At 44.2% G+C, this 26,956-nt stretch overlaps 1 protein-coding gene and 1 long non-coding RNA gene across 10 annotated transcripts in view; one reads left to right on the forward strand and one right to left on the reverse strand.

Annotated features, from left to right (window-relative positions):
* The window catches only part of LOC105672654 (zinc finger protein 541), a 403,799-nt gene that overhangs the window by 271,845 nt on the left and 104,998 nt on the right, over positions 1-26,956 (reverse strand). For 2 of the 9 annotated variants that reach the window (XM_067354502.1, XM_067354500.1), the window contains exon 1: positions 19,199-22,010. The exons of the other annotated variants lie outside the window; for them this stretch is intronic. The gene's annotated coding sequence lies outside the window, so the exon portion shown is untranslated. Of the gene's footprint in view, positions 1-19,198; positions 22,011-26,956 lie in introns of those variants that run through there. 9 annotated transcript variants of the gene reach the window in all.
* Positions 1-26,956, forward strand: part of LOC136999786 (uncharacterized) — a 198,033-nt gene that overhangs the window by 166,614 nt on the left and 4,463 nt on the right. The gene's annotated exons all lie outside the window — the stretch shown is intronic.

Below are 26,956 nucleotides of genomic sequence, written 5' to 3' on the forward strand. Positions count from 1 at the left end.
CCAAATGATTCAATCACCATTTTCCTTTTTACCCTTTTACAATATCGATAATAATTAATTCTCGATTAATCAGTCTCGAGTTTCACTCCTGATCCCATCTTTTTATACATCGCGAGAACAACGACATCGTCGCTAATTGTTTTCCGCTCGCTTCCGCTTCTCATAACGGAGCGTCGGTTTAATCATGTGTGCGCGATACCGCGCGGTCGTTATCGGAGGGCCGCGCCTCGCTTTAACGACGACAATTTACGCCAGTTAAAGCGAGTCACCTGCGCACGTAAGCGAGAAACTTCCTGAGCTCTTCGAGCATCCTGGACATCGCCGCAGCCCTCTGCGTCGACCTGTATTATAGATGTACACGAGTCCGGTCCGAACGATCCGCCGCATCCGCCATTTATCTGGCGCGGGGGCATGCATAATGCAACGCGAGCAGGAGAACGAGGGAGAAAGAGAGAGAGCTGACTTCGGTGGGGTGTGACTCCGCGGAAGGGGAAGAAGTATAGGCGATAGAGGTATGACCAGGGGTGTGGGAGCGCGATAGTAATGGCCAAGTTACGCCATTGTGCGAAGTTTCGCTGCACCGGGGTCCTGCGCCGGATAGTGGACGGGGTTTTCGAACGAGGGCGGGAGGAGAAAGGGGGGGCACATCTCTTCGGTGAAAAAGGGGGTCAGAAAAGCGAGCGACCAAACCATCCCCGACTGGGCACGCGGGATAGAGAGCAGAAGAAGGAAAAGGACGAGGTTCTGCCGCGGTGGCGGTTGAAGCAGGAGGGACAGGGTGCTGCGCGACCGGAAGCGGAAGCTCGTGCAGGCGCCACCGGAAGTGACCTCGTAATTCTCTCCCTTGCAATCCTTCCCCCCCCCCCCCCCGCGTCCTCCTTCTTCCCGTTACTGTTCCTCCGCGTTGCCGCAACCCATCTCGCCATCATCTACCCCGCCACCTTCCTCTTCGTCCATCCAGCTATCAAGCCTGAATTATAGGCCGCCCCCGAACCCTTTTGTCTACGCTTTTCCTGTCGAGAATTCGAGGCGTCCTACTCGCCATGCCTTCTAACGACGCTTCCGATTTTCGGCCGCTTTTGTTTCGTTTACTCTCTCCACACCGCGTATACTTCCTATATTAAGGCGTACGCATTATTAATCTAATAATTACACGAACGTAAATTCTCTTTAATTGTTGCGCAGTATTCAAACAGCAAGTTTCTAACAGACCCCTTTCCGTCAAAGCCACGGGTCGCGATAAACAACATTAAATTATCGTGAAAAGGGATAACAAGAAGGAAAAGAAAGGAAAAGCTGAGGGGAAAATTCTTGGAAAACGGACGACGCGATCGTTCATCGCGCATTCTTTCAGTACCATTACATCGTTGGGATTCCGCGCTTTCAGGTAAACAAATTTCGTATCTCCGTGCTCGGGAGACCGAGAAGAGAGTAAGCGCGCGCACGGCACTTTCAGAGAAACTGTGGAGCTCAGCGATCTTAAATCAAATAAGAAGTCGCGCAAAGGGCCGCTCCGCGCGGCCGAACGACGAGAAATTCGCTCGTCTCTTCTCTCTCGCGAGAGCGCAGAGCGGCAGAGAAACGGCGGGAGGAAGAGGGAGAGGAGGGGACGCGATGGAAAAAGAAACGAGAATTAATTCCCGTTAATTGCTCGGAGCTGAAGTTTGCTGAAAGCGCGCTTTATCGAATTGAAAGCCTTTCAAGCTTCGCTCCTTCGAGAGCGCTCGCCCGTCCGTCCGTCCGTCGAATGAAACGCCGAATAGACGTTGCCGCGGGCGACGTTTCGCTTCGCTCGCTCGCTCGCTCGCTCGCTCGCTCGCGGTTCAGCGAGATGGCACGAAAGGAAGCGGAATAGAAGAGCCTGACCGAAGAGAGCGCGCGGGCGGGAGCGGTGAATCGGTCGGAGCAGTCGGCGAAGCGAGCTAAACGCCCTGGCAATTCGGAGTACTCTGTTGCCTGATTGCATTTAATTACACGTGCCCTACTACCGGCGCGCGCGATTGCTGTATTGCGCGCGCTGGCCAGCAATGGACGGCGGATGCCAAGCTTCCATGAGGCGCTCGCTCTCGTAACGCTTCAGGCCGTTAGACAGACGGCTGTAAGCCGTATAGAGTTCGCGACGTGCGAATGGAATTGCCGGAGAGATCGAATTTTAAATTGTGAGGATTCACGCGCACCGACCGGTTGACTCCAAGTGGCTTCAATTTACTTTATTAAATCTTGTATTGCTTAAAAAGCGATCAAACTATGGAATCATTGATATTCTTTTTACAAAATAAATGTTTTTACACGCGGAATAATTGACGAAACTATACCGGCGGTGAGAGAACTCTTAAAACAGCATTAAGAAAGCTTAAATAAAATTCTTTTCAAAGCCAGAAATGCACACAAACATTTTTAACTTAATAAATAATTTTGCTAATACTGCTAATAACTGCTAATTTTCTTTTTTGTTAAATATTTTTCAAAGAGAACTTAGTTTTCCGTAATATCCATCTCCAACTCTTTAAAGTGAAGATTTATATTTACGTTTATATTGACATTTTTTACTTGAAATTACTCCAGGAATGTTTGTGCCGACATAACTTTATGAATCTTATACATTTCTTCTACCACTTTGATCCAATTCTAAATATAAGTATGTATCCCTCATTACTGGAATATCTAACGAGATATTTCCATTCTATTAGCCTTCTTCTTCCAAAAATATATGTAGATTTCATTTCAGAACTTGTGTGCAATAATTAATAGTTTAGATATAACGCGATATAATTTATCGTCAAACACTGCTACACTGTACGACATTAATTTTCAATATACACCACTTGCGAGCCTTGTAGCCCCAGCTTGTCCTCTAATTCTCTTCGACCATCCCTCCAATTCCCAGCAGAGACACTTGGCAAGCGCTAATGTGCTATACTAACAGGGGAAAGAGGAGAATACCTAACAGGTCGGCGCGTATCTAACATGCGATCCGATTAAGTATCTATCAGACGGCGGTAGACAAAGGATTAATTCTATTAATAACCGTGTCTGAAAAAGGAGGTACAGCGAGATATCGCAGAGCTTACAGACGTATCGATTTTCTATCGCCACGGGCTTTACTCGTCCTCCCGAAGTTATTATCCTTCATCGGCGATCGTTCCGGAGCGTCGAGAGAGCGCTACGTAGAATTTCTCGGTCTGCTCGTTTCCAGGAGCCACTTAATTACACGTACAGGGCTACATCGTAAGTGGCATATCGTACATTGGATCCGCTTGTGAGTACCAGAGGGGTAGTTATCCCCGTAACGATGGCCGATACATAATCGCGGAGAATGGTACCGAGGCGTTCGATATGCCGGCACATATCCTTATCGCGCCTAAGAATCCTCTGTATCTTTCGAAATATATCCGGCCGTGTTCGATTATTCGCCACCGAAACCGACGGGAAACCGATAATTCATTCCCGCATGTAATTGCATGGAAATGAAAATTAAAAAGTTAGCTGACTTAGCAAAGTAGGAAACAAAGCGCGTAGCAGCGTCGTGACAGGCGCAAAGATCGCAAGATCGACCGAGAAAAGCAGGTCGACTCAGAAGTTGTGTCTCAAAGTATAAAAGTTAGTATTGATCAAATATTGAAGCCAATATAAATTTGATAAACTTTTAACCAACATATCGATTTTTCATGTAAAACTTTCTTATAAAGATCATTAAATAAACAAGCGATCGGGATCGTACAAAACTCGAGATCTTACAATAAATAATTTCAGATGATTTATGAAGTACAGAAATTAATGTTATTAAATATTAAGGCCAGTATAAATTTGATGGATTTATCAATTTTTATCAATTTATTCATTTTTTTTTTTTTTTTTTGTAAAACTTCGTGGAGATCATTAAATAAACAAGCAATTCGAGGTCTTACAAGATATACATATTTATATGATTCTCTTGATTATTTAAATGATGTTACCATCCGTGTATAAACGTGGGCGCGCCGTGAGATGCATGTTCCAGCTCGCGTGCAAATAACATCACCGCTGCAGGATTCGATTTCGGAGAAGTTATGCGAACCGGTGGATATATACACGCCGCAATCTATCCTCTCTCGGAGTATCCTCTCGAGGATGTGTACGCTTCGAAGAAGCGTCCGGATTAGCGCGAGCTCGTGCATCTCTAGTTGCACAAAGAGAACGCGAGCGCCCACCGAAATTCGCTACGCTCCGCCTGTGTGTGTGTTCGCCGTGTAATCGCGTTAATGTTTAATTCGTTGCCGCCTTAGCTAATTCGCTCTCTAATAAGTAATTTTCTCTCCTTCTTTCCTCTCGCGAATAAATCCCACTTATTATACAGCTTAACGTCTGCGCAAAAACAAAGTTCGTGTAATACGAATTATACGGATAAGCCACGAATTGCTTGTGAACCTTTTTACCTCCACAAAAGTCAGGGGTCATGCGTACCAAAATTGTCTTACTTTAATATTCGTTATATTCATCTACTAATCGCTGCAACAAGCAATCTCTGTTCCGTTGCTAGACGGCAAGACTGTGCCACGACCATAATCGCAGTTTTGACCGAGAGGCAGCCCCGTCGCGAGCGCAGCTGCTTCGCATAAGTCTTGCGGGAAGAATAATACCTCTTGCTTGCGTAAGTCTTCTCGCGCTCTCCTTCTCTCTTCTCTCCCGCGCCTCTCCCGTCGCCACAAGATGCATAACGTACTTGAACAGTTTTAGGAGCACAACGCGCGCGTAACAATGGACGCATCGCCTAAGGCCGCACGCGTGCGTTTCACAGACAACTGTTTTATTTCGGTAAAATTATTTTTTCGTCCTTTCTGTTTCCATTGTTAACGAGAAGCCCTAGCTATCTTGCAGTTGTTTTCTCGTGAAACAAAACACACTGTGCGCTACTATTTCCAGACGCAACACGTAGCTGTTATAACTGTTGAATTATATTTTTAAGGTGAAATTGTAATACAATCTTTTTCATCTTCGCGTAATCATTGCTTGGTTTTAAATATTTAGTTAGTTCGAATAAAAGTTTGGTTTGCAAAATTAATACAAAATACAATTTAAATATAATATAATATTGGGAGCTACAAATACGTTAAAATTGTAATCGCAAATATGTATCGGTCGAAATGCCGATCACGAGCAGCTACGTTGTAGGTGGCGAGTTAATTTCACAAATAGTCCCCGAAGATCCGCGGATCCGTGAAATTAATTGGAAAAATCCTCGCACGTCGTTCAGTCGCGGTTTGCTTTCCCGAGGGAGAAGCGTAAAGGATGAGTAGGACGGACAGCGCGCATGGGAGGAAGAACTCTCCTCGTCCGTTCGTCCCCAATTCCTCTCCCTGACCCTTGCCGCTCCTCTCACCTGCCAACCGGACCGATCGCCCCGAGAGAAACGGAAATCCTTAATTGAAAGCGTCCTCGAGCGAGAGCAACTTTTATAATTCCCCGGTCGATGATTAAAATTAAAAGTCCGGCCGTGTCAGAGGCAGGAAATCGTTGCGCCGGAAGGAGCGAAACGGGGCAAACCCGAGGAAGCTTTGCGAAAAGAGAGAAGCGAGGAACAGAGGAGAACAGGTGGGAAAGGGTGTGCCCTTTTTTTTCTTCCTTTTGTTCGACGTTCGTTTCGCGCGAACTCTTTTACGGAGAAGCTCCCCGAGCTAACGAGCGAATCGGCGAAGACAATCGAAACCGGTCCGCGTAATCTCGACCCTCGGAAATATATGCGGAATATGTAACGACACAGCGAGATACACGCGGAATATATAACGATAAGGGGGGGATTCTGGTGACGCTGCGCCTGACAGCTACACCGGTCTCTATCCAGGGATTCCAAGTTAATCGAAGCAATAAGAAAGAGGACGTAAAAATCAGGGGAGTATCCGAAGCCAGTGGAAAATCGAAGAGAATGCGCCATCGTTTTACAGAAGGTCGAGAGATGGTGGAAGAGAACGTTTTTCCATTTAATGGAGCAGCATCCTTCCATAACTTCGGCGCCCCGGAAAAATCCGTCGGAAAACCTTTCAAAGAAATTCACCGAATTTGTCGAAACTTTTGCCATCGCCATGCTTCAAAAACACATAAGATGCAACCGAACACAAGTTCACTTAAAAAAAAGGACTGCGATTCGAGGACAGTATTGGCGATCGTCGATAGGAGGGACATAAAGAAATAAAAATGAGTATGATCTGATCGATTTCTGAAAACATGCCAAATTCGAACAATCTTGTCGTATCGCCAAGTGCCAAATATTCGCCGTATCATTGTGTGCCAATCCGTTCCGCGCTGATCAAAACTACAAAAATGACGATATCACGATTGAAAAGATCGTGATTAAAACGCTGTCTCACGCAAAAACAACGGCCGATATGGCAACGTATCTCAGTCAAGAATTTTTAAGTTCAATAATATTGAAAAAAAAACCTATCGATACAGTGCTGTCATCTCACGTCGTGATTTCTCCGAGGAAAAATTGACTCCAAATTCGTGAAAGAAATTAAGGTTGGATATCCGAGACATTCTGTATAGAAAGCAGAGGGAGAGAGGATATGCGCAACGGTCCAAGTACCAGCGGTGATGCAATAGTATAGATGCGCGAGAAACCGGAGACATCCATCTCCCTTGACAATCCCTTTTTGCATTCCCCCGCACTCCGCGTCGCGTCGCGTCTCGTGTCTCGGCTATTCTCCTCCCTTCTGATTCGGTCTCGCGTTTTGCAATTTATCATCGGTCGATTAATTTATGCCGAGATTCCATCTCCACCCTCCGCCCAACCCTCGGCAGCCCGTGCCTCGCTTCAACGACAGTGCTTTCCCCCGTCCTCCGACGTCCCGCCCGGCTGGATACTTAGTCAGACGCAGTCTGGTGCGCCATTACGCGCTAAAAGCGAGGACATGATTGCGCGGGAATGTCTGGTATTTTACAAAATAGGATATCCCAGCTGAGAGAGCCGGGATGAGAGAGAACGGCCCAACTTTTGCTTGCGAAACTGAATAGCAGCCCCCGGGCGACCGCTCCCATTCGATTCAACTCTCCGTCAGAATTTTCAAAAAATACTGCGTAATTTGTTGAAAATTTTATGCTTATTCACACACGGCGACACGCAAACATCGTTCGCACTTCTATAAACATAATCCGCGTAAACGTTACCCCGCAATGCACGGCAGGGTATACCCGGAAATACCCATTCGTCCACATCAAACGTCTATATTCGTCAAACGCGGAATGCAGCTAGAGCGTGCGCGTACACGCGCGTACCGAAAACGAAACGCAAATAATAACAACATATTAAAAGCTTCGAAGCGCGCGCGTGCATCGCTCGAAATATTTCTGCCATGTAATCGAATCCCTCGTGTACGTCGCGTGGCCCCGCGATAAAATTCAACCGAGCGACGTACACACAATCGCTCGTTTCGAATCCTCGAAACGGTTTCAATCGCGTTACCCGTTTGATGATATACGCGCGAGTGCCGAGCGCGCGCGCGCAACCTGAAATTCGAAGTTTGAAAGACGAATCGATACATGGAGAGCATGCGTTACCGTGGCGAAGGGCAGCACTCGAATGCGACCCAATGGGACCCGCCGCGTACGCTCTTCCCCGTCCCCGTCCCCGTCCATTGATTCCGCACCTCTCTTTGTCTCATCCATCAGGCTCTTCTCATCCTTCCTCCGTTCCCGCTTTTCGCTCCCGTTCCCTCTTTCGCTGCTTGACAACCGCGTGCACGCTCGACGTAGCATAGAAAACTGTCTCTCCGCTCTCGGCAACGTCCAATTAACGTAATTTCGTGCGATAGGCGCATCCATCGATCAGCCCCAACGAAACGAGCGCTCGTCCCTCTCGGCCTTATCGACATTTCGCGCATTCGCCTTTTTCCAGCGTGATGCACCGTACAAAAATCAGAATTGAAGATGAAAGACTTAATTGGCCCAATAAACTAAAAACTACGCGAATAATTCTATAGGGTGAAAATGTAACATTGCGTGTTTAACATAATCAGCATTTATATCTTTAAAATTAAAACTTTATTAAGAATCAGTTGAAATTAATTGAAGAAATACGTATTTTATCATCTACGTACCACTTAAAACTTAATTGATAATTGATTCATCAATTTTAAAAGGTACATAACCCAAAATTTGGCTTTTACAGATTTTAATCTTAAATTAAGAAAATTCACATGTTAAATAACAATACAGAAAATATGCTGAAAATTAATCCACGCAGAAGTACCGTATAAAGCGATAAAAATGACAAAATGAAAAGCTGCACTCGTCGAGTCGAGTGGCCTGGCAAGACAATCCGTCGACTTGGCAAGGCCAATTAGCAAGTGGTCGATGTTCGTTGCCGGTTTTGTCATCGCTGTGCGACCGCATGCATCGGGATGCCTTATTAAAAGCGCTGTGAAAGATTAAAATACCCGAAATTTAAAAGGAACCAAGGGCGAAAAGAAAGGAGGGAAGCCAATGAAGCTATAAAAGGAACACGAAAAGAAATAAAAGAACGAAAATGAGGAAGAAAGGGCTAAGGGGAAAAGACAGAACGCGCTCGTCTAATTAACCGTGTTAATTCATTTCTCCCCTTTCGCCTCTTATCCGCGTGCCATTACGCCGGAGCTTATTCCTGGCAGCCAGGGGCAAGGTTAAACGTATAGAGTGAGGCACGTAGAGACACGCGGGACTATGCTCGCGGCTACGCGTATCGCGCGCGTATAGCATCGTATATGTCGGATGTGTATACAGAGAGAAACACGCGGGGGTTGCCTCCGCCGCGCTCCAACTCGCGCGCGCACGCGCGCGTGCGACGCAATTAACGTCTCGGGGTTAATTAATAGGCACGCCACGGAGAAAGGAGCACCGGTGTAGCCAAAGGCGCTGCAGCAGACATTAGGCAAACGAACGTAAACCCCGCCCGCTGTGTTGGTACACGTGGCGGATACGTGAGCTTGATACAATGTATAGCGCGGCGTACGCGCGTATGAGGGGACTGGAAGGATGGACCACCGCCATTGTAAGCGAGGCAACGAAAAGAGCCACTCCGTAATTACTCGAACGTCGCTCTCTATACGCCGGGAGGTTACCGGAAGGTACGGAGACACTCGCGCGTAGACTTAAATGTGAAATTGGTGCCGTTAATTCCATCGTATGACGAGTACAATCCCTCTGCCTCGTTAATGTAAAACTAATTAGACGACGACGGAAACGTGCTGTGCCCTGCGCGCGCGATCAAGGAGGAGACAGGCGACCGACGACAACGTTCGCTGAAGACGTCACGCCGGATAAGATGACGAGGATGTGCATTTAAGCGACGCCGCATCCTCGACTCCCCTTCCCTCCCCCGAGTTCCCCTACGCCGAGCGCTCGATGACGTTGCGAGATTAATTCGAGAATATACACCGCGATAAGTGTTGCGCGGGCAAATGTTAGCGTGCCGATGAATAACTTTGTTGCAGCTCGCGAATAAGATAATTTGTGTTCTCCAACTCGGTCGACAATATTAATCACGATACGAACAATTGCGCGCGTTTCAATTACTGCTGCTCGATTTATTATCCAATTAATTAATATCAAATCGCACACTACGGAAATTATAGAAAAAGAAATTAATACGCGTTCTTGAAACTGAAATATCGAAAGTTTAAATCATAGATACATGATTTCATTATTACGAGTACATGCGTACCTTCAATCGTGTTCTGCGGAATAATAATAACAGACAAAAATAAATATTGCTAACATGGACATTTTAATATTTGTTTTCTTTTTCGTGTGTTTTAAATAATAATATAAAATATTATTTATGATGTAATGATTTTCAAGTACGCAGTCACACTAGTACTGTGATTGTACAATGCGAAATTTACTTCGTTAATTGCAATGCGTGTTTTATATAGTACGTTACGTTAGCGCAAACCTAATTAAATGACGAGAACGTAAAGGCCTTTATGTCTATTACGCAAATAGATATTATTTCAGACAATATTGTATTTCGCAGCAAAGCGGTAAAATAATAGAAAGAGTATGTAGAATAATCAAACCATTTCTGTCATCGGTAAACAGTAACGTTGTCTAAATCTCAAAATACATGTTATTCCGCTTCTTGTTGTTGCAATCTAATGAAGAAAATTTCTGTTCGTACGAATTTGCAAAATATATATTGCCGGTGTGTAATTTAATCTTAAATCATTAACGTAGATATTATATTTGCATATCAGTATACGCAATTATAAAATACGTATTCCGGAGATGTATCGCTTTTATGGTATTTATAAACACATAAAGTTAAATGCAAAATTAGCCCCGTTACATGCCCCACTAAGAGAAGTACGAACTCCCAACGTCGTTAGCGCGAAACTAATTAGATGGCCAAGATATATTCGGCTCAGAACTTCTGCCGAGACGGGAGAGAAACGGGTATCTTTACCGTCTCATTCTAACCGGCTTGAAAAGCAGCGTGTCTCACTCAAAGCTCGAGACATGGTAAACAGACGCAAACGCACGTGGATAGGTAACATTAATTAGTCGCCGCACCTCAGAACTTTGAAAGAACTCCGTGAGAGAGGAACCGCTTTTCCTCATCAACGTGATCCGCAATTTGCAAATGTCATTTCAAAATTAAAGCTTTCAAATAAATTGTAAATTTATTTAATATTAAAAATGTCTGACATAAACAAACAAATGATGTTATTTTGAAATTAAAGAGAGAGATACTTTGACATTTTAATATTGTCATTATTCATCATAAGTGCTCACGACTGCTCTTATTAAATTTTTTGCGCTTCTAACGAAGAATCTGTCATCTGTAACTAATAAAACCCACAATTCACAGATTGTCAATAACGTGTATTTGCGCGAATAGTGTCGATTTCGCGGTCTACCACGATATTTTTCCCCGCGGTCCTCACGCGCGAGCAAGTCGTCGATTTGAAAAATCGCGTAATTGGCGTCAGAAAGGCCCGATAACAGAGGCTTGGAACCGCGCCAGGAGATAAGGGGCCATCGGGGAATACCGGGTGAAAGAGAACGAGAGCGATCGAGCGGGAGAGACGGGCGAAAACCCCGGATCGGTTCGGCGCGAAGGGTGGAGGGCGCGATAGGGTGATCCCGGCATCGGGATCGTTACTCCCGATTTTCGCCAAGGACCCCGAGCGGCTGCACCTGCGATAAAAGGCGCTCCTTCTGACAGCGGTTAAATCGTTATTGTCGCGGCGACACTTCGCGACGTTATTTATATAAGAAGGGCTTTTTCGCGCTCCCCGGGGGGCAGCGGTAGCTTTGAAAAGCGAGGTGAAAGACTGGATGTGTGGAGGGGAGACGCACAAAAGGGAGAAGCCCGATAACGGGTGGAAAATATAAATCTGAAAGCGGAATGGCGGCGGCAAAAATTCGACCAGAGTGGCCGAGCGCATACTGCAAACGAATAAAGGGGGACGGGAAATGGGAGCCGAATGTGTCACATAGGCTCGGGAGACCCGCGGTCTGAACAATTTTTCAGGAAGGGCATGTGTCTAGAGAGTGAGAAAGAGAACCAGGAGGAATACGAATCTCTGGACGCTCGTTTATAGCGCAACTTCGATTTTTCACGCACGCCTATCGCATTCCTATCGATCCAATCGATTGTGTGTCGCCAGACATTTCTCATATCTATTTATCTCGAAGAACATTTGTCTCGGTTATTTATTTTCCTGAATCGCTACGTCGAAACATTTTCTCGTACACTTCGCGCGAATAACCTCAAAATAATTTTGCACAAAAATATAGACACTTGGACTATTAATAGACTCAGTGTGCATATTTTACAGATGCATAGTTACAAAACTTGAGAATAATCTGTAATTTAATATGTAAGATAAATTTTTAACAAACCGACCGCGATGGATTATGATAACTTCTCTAATGATGCCGGCGACACAACGAAAACTTCAAGCGCAATTGAAACTTGCGGAAAATTGCGACTACTGACGCGAGTTTACGGATAATTGCTGTAGCGTCATTATAGATTTTCAATTTTAATGGATAATGACAAGACGCTGCAGCGATCTTTGTTCATTAACTTCGACCACAGTATCTCTTTAACGGGCTTTCCCCGACAAGCGCTAGCAACCCCTTTTTCCATTTCTCTGCTATCTGCCGCGCTCTCCTCCTCTCTGAGCCCTCTGAAACAACGGGAGCGAAACCACTCCTCCGATTACCGTTCTCCCACCTCTCTCCCTCCTCCCCGACTACAGCCGACGCTTGTGTTTTACCTCGTGCCACTGCAAATGCGCCAAGATAAACTGCGAACTCTGAAATTCGGTACACCCGTACCCGCCTCTTTGTATTTTCGCCCTACGCTTCAGTATGCGCGTATGCGTGTACGAGCGCATGTATTTTCGCGTACACACCTAACGCAGCTGGCACACCTAACGCAGAACAACAAAAGAACAACCGGCGGGCAAACATCACGAAATCAAAAGCATTGAGATAGTCGTAATTACTGTGTGCGAATAACCTTTGCGAACAAAATTGTTGCGTTCTGTACGTGATTTCGCGAGCAACGTAAGATTCTGCTACTCTATGCATGGACATTATTACATTATACATAACATTGTAATTTTACCTAACGTAAGATATCCCAAAGCTTGCAGATATTTTAATAAAAGATTTTCTGACCAAAAAAAGAACTTGTCGCAAACCAAGTTGTAAAAAGAGAAGAAATAAATAATAACATTTTTCAGTTAATTTCAAATGGACTTTAATTTAATAAGATTTCAGAGTATTTAATTACAAAAATATATGATGATAACATTTGGAAAAACGATAAATAATCATCGTCAATGTTTTCGCTAAAAAATTTGCAAGTTTTAGAACATTTTGTATACATTTTGTGTACATCTTGTACACTCTTATACACTGTCTTGAATTTTACACCGTATAGATCTGTTTTAAAATCAATTTTAGCAATGTCGTATATGTATTTTGCATAGCGTAAAAAATAATATTTTCAATCGCGATATTTTATCAACCGTAATATCTCACTGTGATTCTTGCGAAGAATAAATACGGGGATTGTGCCATTTTTCTTCTTAGATAGTCTACCATGGTAATTTTTTAGCGGATGCTGGAAACAACGCGGAGCTTAAACGCGAATTTACGGCCTATTCCGCTCCACGTGGAATTTAGATCGCGGAGCGTATTATCTGCTTCATAAAAATCTGCTTCCACTCGTGCTAGCGCGAAGGGTAATCTAAATTCATTCGCTCGGACTATGAGATAACGCTCACTGCCATATGCCTGTTGCAGCGCAAGATTAATTCGCGTTTATAAAAAGATTCCTGCCTGTTCGATATTTTGCAGTATGCAATTTATTGCGTTTGATTAATTCAGAACACTGTTTTAAATAAAAAATAAATTATATACTCCATTAAATTTTTATTAAAATCCAGTTTTTCATTATGATGTAAAAATAAAAATGAGTTAAAAGACAAGTTTTAATAATCAATTATCGATTCTTGTAAATACTGTGCGATATCTTTTTGTTTCATATTAACTAATATCATCTCATATATATGCCGAGAATCAGTTATACATATATCTCAATTAACTTCATATATAAAACGGATACTCTTTCGAATACTGTTTCATTATAGCGTTAAGCTAAAAATAGAGACAAATTTTAACAGCCGATAAATCTTTACAAAATATTCGCCTTAAGCGGAATAGGAAAGTCCATCTTGCACGCGTTTCACCTTTCTCATTATCTCCTTTCGAAAATTTCGCTGTCGTTTTTCTTCGCCGCTTCCTCGATGCGGGGTCGTTCCTGGCTGTGAGCCGGAAATACGTCCGCGGCCATACCGCCCTCGAAAGTTTTTATCGCTCAGCTTAAGTGCGGGTTTACAACTTCTTCTCCTTCGTCTCCTCCCTCTCGCTACCGCGGCTTATACCAACTCGCGCGCCGCGTGCTCGCAGTACGAAATCGTAAAGTCGCGAATCAGATTCCCGAGGGCTCACTCACGCGAGAGATAAAGGCGGAGATCGTTTCGCAGTAATCGAAGGCCTTGTATAGAGGTACGGAAGTGGTCGCGTCTTCGACGGCGGATTTTATGACGCTTGTCCGCAACTTATTAGCTTAGCATGCCAGGAAGTTGAATTTTCTAAGAGGATTATCCGAGGTTATTGTCGGGCGATCGCGAGTTACCTAGTTATTAAATAAAACGCAGAAAAAATTTGATAAAAAATGTTAACACATTTCCTAACTGAATAAACTTGTAAAAGATTGGATTCTCTTATGAGAAGAATTTGAAAAGAAATTCTCAAACAAGAATTCCGCATAAAATATGACATATGTTTAATAGAAGATTAAATTAAATACAATAGATAAAAGTTTTCAAGTCATAAGTTTTAGAAATCGAACATCCAATAAGATAGCGAAGTTCTAATAAACTCGACTATTGACGATTGTTTCAACAGATTTAGAGAATTTTATTATGCGACGTGTTGCTCACTCGCGGTACTTTTTCCTGTGATAGTAAGAGAAGGATGTAACAAGCGGCGCCTCACCGCCATTCGAAAGGCTTTTACGCGTCCTTTGTGTCGCCGAATGGCACGTCGCTCTGCATTTTTAGTTGATTCCCCCTAACGAAGGGCCGATAAAAGGATGTTTATGGCTAGCTCCGGATCAAAGGTAAGTGCGCTTACGCTGTTAGCGAAAAGCCGAGAGAGAACCGGCTCTCTCGTCCGCAAAAGACCACCCCTCATCTCCGCTCCCGACACGACGACGACGACGATGACGACGACGACGACGGCGACGACGACGGCGACGACGACGACGACGACGACATTATAAACGTATGAATATAATTTGCGTGCACGGCATACGGACACATATGTACGTACGTGTGTGGCCGCGTAATATACCCCTCCCGTGTGTAACATCCCCGGTCTTCAGAGAAGCTAAAGTTAGATACTCGCGCCCCAGCTTCGTCGCTCTAGCTTTAATGTCCGCCGCCTGATTATAACCTCGTCAACAGGTTACGTCATTAGGAGCGCAGACTGTGCGGTAATACGTTCATTGTCTCTATCCTCTCTGCACTCATTTGTTCGTCGCGTTTCCGCTTCGCCGTAAGCCGCGTCTTAAAACGCTATGCACTTTTATTACCCTGTCACCGGATTTTTATGCGCCAAATGCGCAATTCAAGTGTAAAACAGATGTCATTAGTGTTTTTCACTTTCGATTTAAGGTTTCTGTTTCGGATTTAACTGCTTTGAATCTTTCAATTATCTTTTCTTTTCAATCAAAAACTTATTTTGATGACTCTGAACTTTTTAACGTGACACGCAAACTTTCAAACATTGTGCGTTTGTGAAAAATACTTGAACGGAAGTTTAAGCGAAATAATTAATTGGCATGCCTAATACATGTCTATTCAAATCTACTTATCTATTTCTCGCTGTATTTTAATTGAGAAATACAGTGACACAAATGTATCGGGCAATCTATTAATAGCGATTTTCTCAATTTGATTGTGAAAGTCCAACATAATCTATTTGGATGACTATCTTCTTCCCATAAATCCTTCAGTAATGACAGCCGAGGTCAAAGGATGGGCGGAACTTTGTTCAAAGAGAGAATATGAGCGCAAAAAAGAAGCGTGAAGGCAAAGAATATAGAAGAACCGCTCATTTCGGTTAATGACGGTGCTTCCTGTCTGTCTCAAGACAAAGTCTTAGTAATTTTTCTTTACTTTGATAGTTAGAATTACATTTCATAAACCAAAATCGTCTTTTTAAAATGTTTTCCTTTTAATATTTGCTGTTAGATACACAACGTTAGATATACACGGTATAATATATAAATATAACATTACCAACATCATATGTTACTGTAATATAAATCGTATTCATGAAAAAATTGTATTTGTGTGATCAAGATTAATATTCACTCAATATTGATATATTTTAACACTTATAAAAAACGTTCAGTAAATGTAATGTGTGATATTTAATCGGTAATGTTTTATGCGTGTGACATAACACTTGAACAGAAGAGCAAGTCGCGGCGCGATAAGGTCTGAAACTAGTTTCACGATTCTCGCTTTTGACGTGTTAACGCATTTCGACGCGTTGTATTTTCACTGTGGAATTTGCCTCGCGCAAGTTTTTACTGCGTCCCGAGTGACGTTTTTCCGCGCTTCGTGTCGCGTTCGTATGCGCGAGCAAACGCTGGTAATTTCGATAAAAGGAGAGTGAAAAAATATTGCATTAGCAGGTCGCGGCGTGTGTCGGAATAAGCGCGACGACGCGCGCGTGTACTTAGAAAATGTCATGTAGATCTCTATTTATCTTCGCGTGTTGCGCGTATTTGTTTTCGCATTTATATTAAAAGGATTGCAGGCGCCCCGTGTCATATCTCGTTAAACGCGCCGATGCCGCGGCACTCGATTTTGCAAACTTTTACCGTCGAAACAAATTGCATTTCATAAACCATAAACGTCCGTCGCAGGTCCGCGTGAAATTTATGTACGGAGGGTAACATTCGTTACAAATATTATATCCGTTCGAAAATGATGCTTAAATGGCACGTCACGCCAATTATTTCCCGCTCGGAAAACCGCTGATATCTATTACGACGTATAAAAACGACGAAATGTCCATTTCAAAAGCATGCCATAACGGATCGCTCTCTGCTAAGTTATTATTGCAACCGCGATGAAGTCTCGAAAGTTACTTCGCGATGAAACTTGGAGTGAATTTAAAAGCGACTCACGTGGAAAGCATCGAGGACGGAAAATGTATCGGGAAATGCAACGGAAGAGAAATGAGAGAAAGAGAGAGAGTGAGACGTGGGACAGGGATCTAAAATTACCCCCGCGTTGCGAAAGTAACGATATACATTAGACGAGACGGATAGGAAATTCAAGGCTACCGCGCAGATACAAAAGCCGCCGAGCGAGAGGAAGAGACGCGCGAGAAAGAGGGACACAGCCCAGAGTGCTCGCGCGGTGAGAGGAAATTTAGCGACAGTTTCTAAGGGTAATTTCTGAATAAGGATAACCCGAACACGTTCGTTCCGCGTTGTAGTAGCCGGCGGCGGTGGCGGCGGCGGGCCGACTGGTTCGTGAGCTAAATTAAAAGCACGAATCGCTCCGAGCTAGGAGGTCTCTTCCTTTGATCCGTCGGGGTGGCGGCGGCCGGCGGGGGGTGTGTACGTGACGTTATTACGAAGGTCCCCTCGTTTCGCGTGGCAAACGCGAAATCGAAGCCCGATATTTCAATATATTCCCACCGAGCGCCGAACTTTCTCGTTTCGCGACGCGACAGGCACGACGACTGCCACGAGGACGAATAGTTACGGGAATACACTCTCGCAATTCACTAACGAATACTTAAAATTGATACACCGAGTCCTGCGACGTTGCACCGATGAAATGTCAAACCGCGTCGCGCCGATTTTGCAATGCCAATGCGAAAGAAACGCGGTAAGAAGCGCCACGCACTCGCATTTCCGCGGAGTCGCATAGAGCGTTTTCAATTTTACAGATGCTGAAAAGGATAAAATTTATTCGCTCAAGGGAACAAAATTATATCGAATATCCCAAATAAAAAAAATAATTGAAGCGAAAATCTACTCGATTGCGTTGACGTAGTGTGTTATCGAAAACGAATTGTAATTATGATAATCTGTTTGCGAGAGCGAAAAGCGATGAGAATAAAAAGAGCCGAAAAATAATTCCGCGTCACGCAAAGGTAGAGAGGTTTTCCGTGACAGTCAAATACCGGCGCGTTTCGATCGTTTGCAGGATTTCTCTTCGATCGGGACCGTTGGAAATAACCGGAGCGTCGGTTTTCGCTCGAGCGCCGTGCTCGCCGCCTCCGATTTCAAAGTTACCTACCGGCGTAGTTATTCTCGTTGTTTTCTCAGCGTCTACTTACACGGCACGCCTGAGCGATCGCTTTCAAATGAAATATTACCAGGGCCGGTGGAACCACCGAACGAAAGAACGCGCAGGACGATACCTATCACCGACATCGTGTTTACCCCTTCAACACGGCTAACCTCGGGAAAGAAGACGATCTCTTCCGGAAGACTTCGGGAGAAGCGCGTTGAAAGCAAAACTTGTCAAGAGTATGTTTACCTACCTCGGGATTGGTTTAACATATCGCCCGTAGGAAACAACACGTCGTATTACAACGGCGTGAAAAACATAATTATTAGATTTCGCCGAAATAACAAGAAGTCTGTAGCCCAGCATGTTTTCTACGTTTAAAAAGCAAATATTTTCGCTTCCATCAACACTTGTCACTTTTTTAATCACACGATCCACTGTTTCGCTCACATACTACTTTGATGGAATAAACTCTAAACCTTGCGCGATGATCTCGTTAGAAATAAAAGGCGGCGCGTAGTACTCGAACGTTATTAGCGGCATCGCGTCAATCACTATAATTCGCGCGCTTTATCTTACACGGTGCTCATTTGTCAGATACCACGATGAACTCGCAAATAAATCGACAATCGCTCCCGTCCGTCGGCCAATTACACGAGACAAGATGAAATTTGCGCGGCCCGCGCGCGTTTGTGTGTACCGCTGTTCGCGGACGATTAAATTCTGTGGCGTTCGCATTCCGACGATCGCGCAAGACGTTTAACGACCGAACAGTTGACGTAGGCATTAATTACCTCAAAGAACGCGCTCGCGGCGATTTATTTCACGCATTCGAAGTCTTTCGGAATTAGCATAACAAAGTCGCGGGGCGGAGACTATATTCCGATTCCGTTCTCGCGCTTAACTTAATGTAAGCAATTGGAAAATAGACGGCAATTGAGAATATTTAACATAAAGTTTTCACACCCAATTTATTCGTCAACGCCAGCAACGTTTATTCCAGATTCAAATACGTTAATTTATCATTCATGCATATTACTGTGTACTCTTTTATTATAAATAAATTTAGCGTTAACTGCTATCGATCAACATTACATTCTATATTCGATATTACAGTATTTTATTACTGTACATTAGCTGTATATAACCTCCTGGTGTTATATATAAAATCACATCAATCATTATTTTATGTCAGTTTGTTATTCACAAATAAAATTGGATTTCAAAAGTGAGAACATACTGGGATACTGTTCAAAGAGATTGCTATATCACCAGTGGCCCTGTGAAACCTTTACATTCGTTTAATATGCACCAAGGACTCCCTGAAGGAGCAAGGGTCCTACCTTGAGGTGAAGAACGAAGAGAATCTTTCCATTTTCCCGTGGGACACTAATGTTTCCGCGTGCCTTGATAATTCACTGCGTCACAAACGACGGTAACTCGATCACACGATCACCGTACTACTCGTGAATGCGATTCTCGCCTGTCGTCAATGAAAGCACTCCGCGCGATCGTTATTCGACGAGAAACGCGAGACGCGGAAGAGAAGCGATCGCGCTTTCGAGGATCGTATGCCGACTTCTCTGTTCGATTTACCTTGCGATCGCAAGCGAGATCCTCATTTTCGCATCGGACTAACTTAAATTGTCTGACGTCGAGATAATTCACGACACTCGATGCACACTGATCTGGATGCAAAACTGAAAATTGAAGGGAAATTTGCGCGACCGTTTGATCGAAAACTCTCGCGGTCCAGAACGAAGACTCGAAAGGATTATTGAAGAGCTCGTCGGCAGACGCATATAAATTTTACTGGGTTGTGTTCACTCTCTGACAAATTTATGTGGCAGCGAAAAAGTGCGAAAAAGCAAAGGGTTTAATAACGACAATGCACCACCTCCGACTGATCGAAAAATACGAGTGACGAGGAACTGCCGCTTTGTACCTCAGTCCGACGTCATCGAGATATCCAGCCGATCGCGGAGTCTGTCGCATTTCAGAGCGAATCGCTTCGTCCGACTGACACCTAACTGACGATGCACTCGCGACACAACGGCGATGTCCGGAGCCACGCGAATCGACTGGAAATCGACGCTTCTTCTCGCGCGAACCACCGACTGTTCTGCATGCCAACGGAAACTATCGCGTTGCTACGAATCGGAACCTGCACTCGCGTAAGCACTCTCAAAACCGAAGAGATCCGGTCGACCGACTATCCAAGCCGAACGGTTCGCACGCCAATCGTCCCGGCGAAATCACTAGACTCCTCCGAAGAAACCGCCGACCGCATCTTTAGATCTTAATCACTATCGCGAATTGACGAACTGCGCGATGCCGCGCGGCACAACGGCTCTCGCGGCCGATAGAGTGTCGGATCTTGAAAAGCCGATTCGACGTGAAGCATCCTCCGCGAATCTTCTTACAATCGCACGCTTCAATCCGCTTCGGCTCGCCTCGAAACGGAAAGCAGGATATTCAACTCCGGCGGGTTCTGACCGGTTGTTTATGATAAGCTTTCATTATACTCGCGTCTCAACGCCGCAATCACCTTGAATGAGCGCCCCGCGGTAATCGCTAATAACCGCCGCGAATGAAGCATCTCACTTCGGAACTAGAATCGTCTTCGTCCGACGTTTCGTCCTTTGCATTGTTCACAATGACACTGACGATCAAACAATTTCTCAAACTACTTCTTTCCGTTCACTTTTCGTTAAATTTCGTTCAAGCAAAGAAATTAAACGCATTAAAAAAAAAAGTAATATCCAAGTCCAAAACGAGATTTTCTCTCAGTAATTTGGATTTCACTCGAGACGACTCATCGTCAAAGAACGACGTAGACGGTACTGAGGAGCAGCCTCAACGAACGCTCGGAGCTCGCGACGACAACCTGTTAACGACGACGTGAGTAGAGCGCCAAGATTGGAGCACGGATGTGAAGGAGGATCGCTCCGGAGGACGATATTCGCGTGTTACGTTTCTCGTCACTTCAACGACGGTGCATCTCGCGAGATCCTCTCGCCAACTCGAGAGCTATCTTGGGACTCGTCCGCCGGCGCAGAAATACATGAGGCACTCGCAAGTGGAATTCATGATGATTCGAAGGTGCCAGCCGGGTGCCACCTTCAGCTTCATACAATCGCTCCAAATAATTTCTCTTTCATTTTTCCGATACAGCGGACTGTGTCCGTCTCGTTGTTCTCGTGAATTCGCACGGGTGTATCGGTCGACAGTGGACGCGCAGCGTGGCGACGATCGTGAGGTGACAACCGCTGCTGCCGCTGGTTACTGCTCCTGGTTCCTGCTGTTGCTGCTGATAGTGCTGCTCGCGCGCGCGGCGGTGAACGAAGGTGGCGACGGGAGGGTATGCGCGGCGACGGTGGGGACGGCGGCGTCGGCGTCGGTGGCGGCAGCGTCGGCAGCGGTGGCGGCGGTGGTGGTTTCACGGCGGTGGTCGTTCGGTTTGGTCGGTCGGTCGGTCGGTCGGTCGGTCGATCGGTCGGTCGGTCGGTCGGTCGGTCGGTGCAGGTGGCGGCAGCGACGACAATGACGACGACGACGACAACGACGACGACGACGACGACGCCGACGACAACGACAACGACGACGACGACGACGACGACGACGACGACGACGACGGCGGCGGTGGCGGTGGCGGTAGCGGGTGGATGTGCCAGAGTGCGGGCTTACAACGGAATGAGAGGAAAGCTCCGGCGGCTTACGGGGCGCCGCGGCAGCGTGGCATCGCCGACTCCACGATGAGCGAGAGAGTTGCGCGTTATCGACCCATCCGCGAGGCTATATTCTGCTACTACTCTCCTATCCGCGCGCACAGCACACGCTCTACGCGCCCACCGCGTTTCGCACACACAACGCATCATACGTACATACGTACGCGTACGTAACCTACCTACCTACCTACCTATCGCCGAAAATTCGCACGCATGCACTCCACTCCACTCCGCCGCCACTCCATTCGAGCGCGCCTGCCCGCGTCGCTCAACTCTCGCGAGTGGCGCAGCTTAGTGAATAGATGCGTGCGAAATGTGCGATCTCTCGATCCGTATCGATCCAAATGGATCCCATTTGCGCCCGCGACGGATAACTTCTAAGAAAATCTTAACACGAAAACGATTATATACTAAACAAAATGTTCTATATTTTGAAGATTATACGAAACTTGAAAAAAAGATGAGATACGAAGAAGTATATTAAGTACTTTTTTATGAAAATTAAATTAATTAATAAAATAATGACATTAAATTAAATTAAATTAATAAAATAATGACATAGAAATATAATTTTATATTTGCATTTTAAAATCGTATTTTTTATATGTGTAATGAATCATAAAAACAGTATTTGTTTCTGGTAAAAATTGAAGAGTTGGTGGTATCAGCTACAATTCCATAATAGCACAAGCAATTTTTATTACGATTAATCTTTATGCGATTATTTTTTAAACCCATTTGCTAAATTCAAAGAGACCGCAATGCGCGCCCTGAAACTTAATTATACCGAGAATAATCGCAAACTACTAAATTTTGCAGAACCGTCGTGCATTCCTCTGCTGCGCTCACGCGACATTTAACAGCCGCATTTAACGCTCAAACAAAATTTCCGCGTCCGTCCGACCGTGCGCGGAAGCGTTCCGGGTTTTCCGTTCCCCGATCGCGCGCAACAATGAAGGCTCTGGCGCTCGACTTGAATATCTAAATTGTATCGGCTGTTTCCGGTCGAATAGCACCGATGACTCTCTACGCGAGAACGAATAATTTCAGTGCATGTGCGCGTGCATACACACGAGCGGCCGGAAAGCGCCGGAAAAGCGGAATGGCGCTCTTCGCCCGGTCGGCGGCAAACAACGCTGGCGTCCAAAATGAAATTTGTCGGAGCTGGATTACCGCAGAGCGCGACTGACACAGTTTTAATTACTTTTAATTATTCCGCCGCTATATATTTTTTTTGCAATGTGTGCTCGCTTCTCTTTTACGGTTCTTTGACCTTTTCGAGATTGGTTTCGCTGGATACGAAAAATTTCGAGCGAATTTCAATTGGAGTTATTTTTAAAACGCGAAAGATACACGCGTGAATAAAATATAATTTATAACTAATAATTATATAACGAATATTTGATGGCAAGCACATTCGGCAGACAACGAGATCAAAAATTAAAACATAATTTCTTTGCAAAAAATTCAAATATCAATTTCTTGGCGTTATGGCTGATAGTTTATACATTTGAAAAAGGACTTTGATGAATTAGACTTCCAGTAATAAAGATAATATAACTGTAAACTTCAGTCAATTTCAAGCAGACTTCTCTTTAAATAAATTTCAATTTTAATTCACAAAAATATTTAATTTTAACCAAATTTTCGTGAAATATAAATTGACTTTGCGAAATACAACGTTCAAAATATTGATAAACGACAGGGAAAGCTGTTCTGTCATACTTCTGATGAAGTTTTGTAATGCCATCATCTTCCAAAGCCATTCTGACGATAAAAACTAAATCAAAATTTTTCTTCACAAAGGAACAGAAAACTTTGCTCGCAGTATTTCAATATAACAAGGTAACTGCTAATTATCTACGCTCTTTAGCCTTGGCAAAAAATCGAGTTCATCGAATACAGCGCGGTATTCACAACGCGTATTACGTTTCGCGTCGCTTTATGACTTCCAAAGCTATGGTTTTACGGCTCGATGCGGTAGCATTGTAGCGCCATTGTGTCCCGATCCTGCGACAGCCACAAAGAGATCTGCTCGCGGGTCGCCGATAATCTGAAAAGGTCCGCGATAGAAATGCACGGGGAATGGCGGAAAAACTGAGAATCCGGTAGGGACTTTCCGCTCTTTCTCGATAAAACCGAATGCATAGGCGAAGAAGCGAATTTTTATCTTTCAGGCAACATTGGTTCGTAAAGATTTACTATAAAAATTATATATTACGTTCCCTCTCCATATATCGCTATTAAATGGCACGTGTCACGTAAAAAAAGTATTAAATCGTGTTTTATGAATCGTGTGAAAAATTGACTTTATATGAAAGCAATGCTAAACCATATAATTTACAACAATGTTCATTTATTTGAGTGAAAATATTTCATTTCTAGCATTACTATAGAAATATTATTTTATTGCGATAAAATAATGTCACATAACGTTAATATCCTTTATTTTTATTCCTATCGTAATGTCAAACTTCCCAAAAATGTTTTCCAGCTAATATAACAATGGTACAACCACGTTTCAGCGTTGACAAACTGAATCGGCTTTCGCTGATAAATCATAAGAATGTTGCCAGCAGTCGTTATAATTTATATTCGGATTTCTCGCGCACACAACCAACAGTCGCTGTCCGATTACGAACGAATAACAACGAGGGAGCCCGATGGCAGTGCGTACTTTGGGGGAGAAAAAAGCTTTCCGAATCCGCGGGGGATTTAAAAAGGTAAAACACAGGTGTACGCGAGGGAGCAGTGACGAAAGCCGAGAACGATATTGACACAAGCTTCAGTTTAATTTCTCCGCCGGTAAACATTGGATTCCCATCGCTGGGGCGAGTCCTCTCGCGTGCATTTCCGCCCTTCCGTCCCCTTTTTAACCCCCGCGCGTTCGTCGCTTCATCGACGAGCGACTCTCGATCGAATCGAAACTGTAACAAGCGCAGTATTCGGCTAAAATATGCTTTTACCTTTTTCGATCTCGAATTTATTCACTAGCTAAGCCCGCCGTCACAATATTTTGAAACAGCGCGCGGTATACGCGCTGTGGTGAATAAATGCGCGCGGTTTTACCCCAACGCGTATAAAATGCGCGCGTCGATAGACGTTTGCCGATAGTAATCGCGATATATCGCGTCATTTATTAATCGCGTCTAATGCGGCACCGAATTCGCTAAAACTTGTATCAGCATACGCTTGCATGCAGTATGTTGGAGTGATTAAACCGGAAGCAACGATTGCCATTGTTTACCGTTTTAGCATGTTTACCATCACCGTGATTAATCTCGTCGTACACTATAAAACTACGCCGGACTAAACCGGATAGATCGGTAATCGTCGTGCTATGTAAAACTCATAAAAGCCATTTGTGTAACGGCGTAACGACCATTTGTCCAATTCCATCGCGCACGCTGCAACGAATTACACGACGGATATTTCGAAATATGTTTATATGTTTTCAAACATATACACCGCGCATTGGAGTTATTCCGCACCGTTCGAAATACGTTCGGAAACAAAAATATGCTTTTACCTGTGCGTATCAAAATATGCTTTCAGCCCGAGCCCAAGCTTGTTTAGCGTTGCTTCGGAATAAGCGCGATGCGAGCGTATTTTGAAACGTTCGATGAGGCATACCCATACCGAATTTGCAAGACTGCTATATGCAAAAGTATCGCGTCCACGCGCATTTTCCGATAACGATCCTCGGCATATTATTAATTAATACGGTATGGGTTCGACAGTTGCGACGTATCTGGCGCATTCGCGTATTAAATTACGGCGGAGTGACATCGCGACAAAGTCATAAATTTGCCGGCGTTATAAATCGTTAGGAAATAAGCGAGCTTCTTTCCGCGATGTCGCATATCGGCGATTCATCGGAACAATTGCGATACGATGCAAGGCGAGCGACGATGGCGATACAGAAATTGGCTATTAGCATGGAAATAGTATCTACTTATGCGCGGAAAGGAATTTACTCGACGGGACAATAATTCACGGCGGCGATATGATGAGTTCAGCATTATGTTAATTACGGTTTGCGATACCCGATTCGATGCCGGTCAAATTACCGACCAACATTCGTCTTGCCGCGACGGCTGCGGTTCAATGACAGCAAAATGTTTGACGTTCGACGATTAATTTGCACGTTGAGTCAATAATAAACTTTCATCATTTTTACTTCAACTTATTTAAACATAGTTAATAAAATTTTCAAGCACTTTTTATATTCTGCAAAATATTTTTGTAAAGCACATTTTATGATAATTAAACATAACGTGATAGAATTGGCATATTAATTTTGTTAAAATTATGTTTTAATTCTCTAAAAACATTTCTCAGGTTTCAACAATTACGATCCTTGACATGAAATTATGGCACTAACTCCTTATTGAAAAATATCAGGAATGTAATTAAAACCGTTTCAATTAAACATATTTAATTTCTTTGAAGTTTTCTGAAAAATCGTTCTTTTTGCGCAGAAATTTAATAACATCTCTTTCGCAGAAGAGACGTTGGCACGCTAATAACTCGGCAATGAGCGAGTAACGTAAATGTTTCACAGCTTGCATTCGGTATCTCTATTAGCAGCCAAATGCGTGTAGCTTGAATATTTATAACGTATAATTAACCGAGTAATCGTCAATAGGACTTGGCAATTATCAATCGCTTTGTTTTAGCGTGATCGTTGTTAATTTGCGCGTCTTCGTTAATATTTAACTTGACTGTCATTCAATCACCATAGCTGCGCAGCCATAATAAACTTTCGCGTTAGAACTGCGCCTATTCTAGCCGCGTATAAGTAATGTAACAGAATAACACAACGCGGTTCGCGCAAGCTGCCAGGCGAGTTCGTATGTAACGTGACGAGGATCCAATTACCGGAGCCCTTTAATTTAATATCGGGTGTCGTCGAACAATGCGTCATGCAATATGGGAAGCCACATTGTAACGATTTCCATTCATTCCCATTTCCAGCTATGATCACTGTGACGAAATGTATTAATTCCATCGGATATTTTGCGCACCCTACGGAAGAGTGTATGCGCTCATCCACCGAAATTGCCGCTCGTAAAATATGCTGTAAAAAAGGGTGTATCGGATCTAAGAAGCACATGCTATAAGATAGGGCGGCTAGCTCTCGTTCAATTCCGAGAAGACATAACGTGTTACTTCTCGTCGTCGTCGTCGTCGTCGTCGTCGTCGTCGTCGTCGTCTTCGTCGTCTTCGTCGTCGTCGTCGTCGTCGTTGTCATCGTCATCGTCGTTGTTGTCGTTGGAGTCTTCTTCTATTTTCGATCGGCGCATTGCATAACCGATTCAATGACTCATAAAAGAGGAAGAGGAAGGAGGAAGAACGCTCGAGTATGTACAC

The sequence above is a fragment of the Linepithema humile genome, chromosome 4 (genome assembly GCF_040581485.1).
Source record: "Linepithema humile isolate Giens D197 chromosome 4, Lhum_UNIL_v1.0, whole genome shotgun sequence".
NCBI classification, from domain to species: domain Eukaryota; kingdom Metazoa; phylum Arthropoda; class Insecta; order Hymenoptera; family Formicidae; genus Linepithema; species Linepithema humile.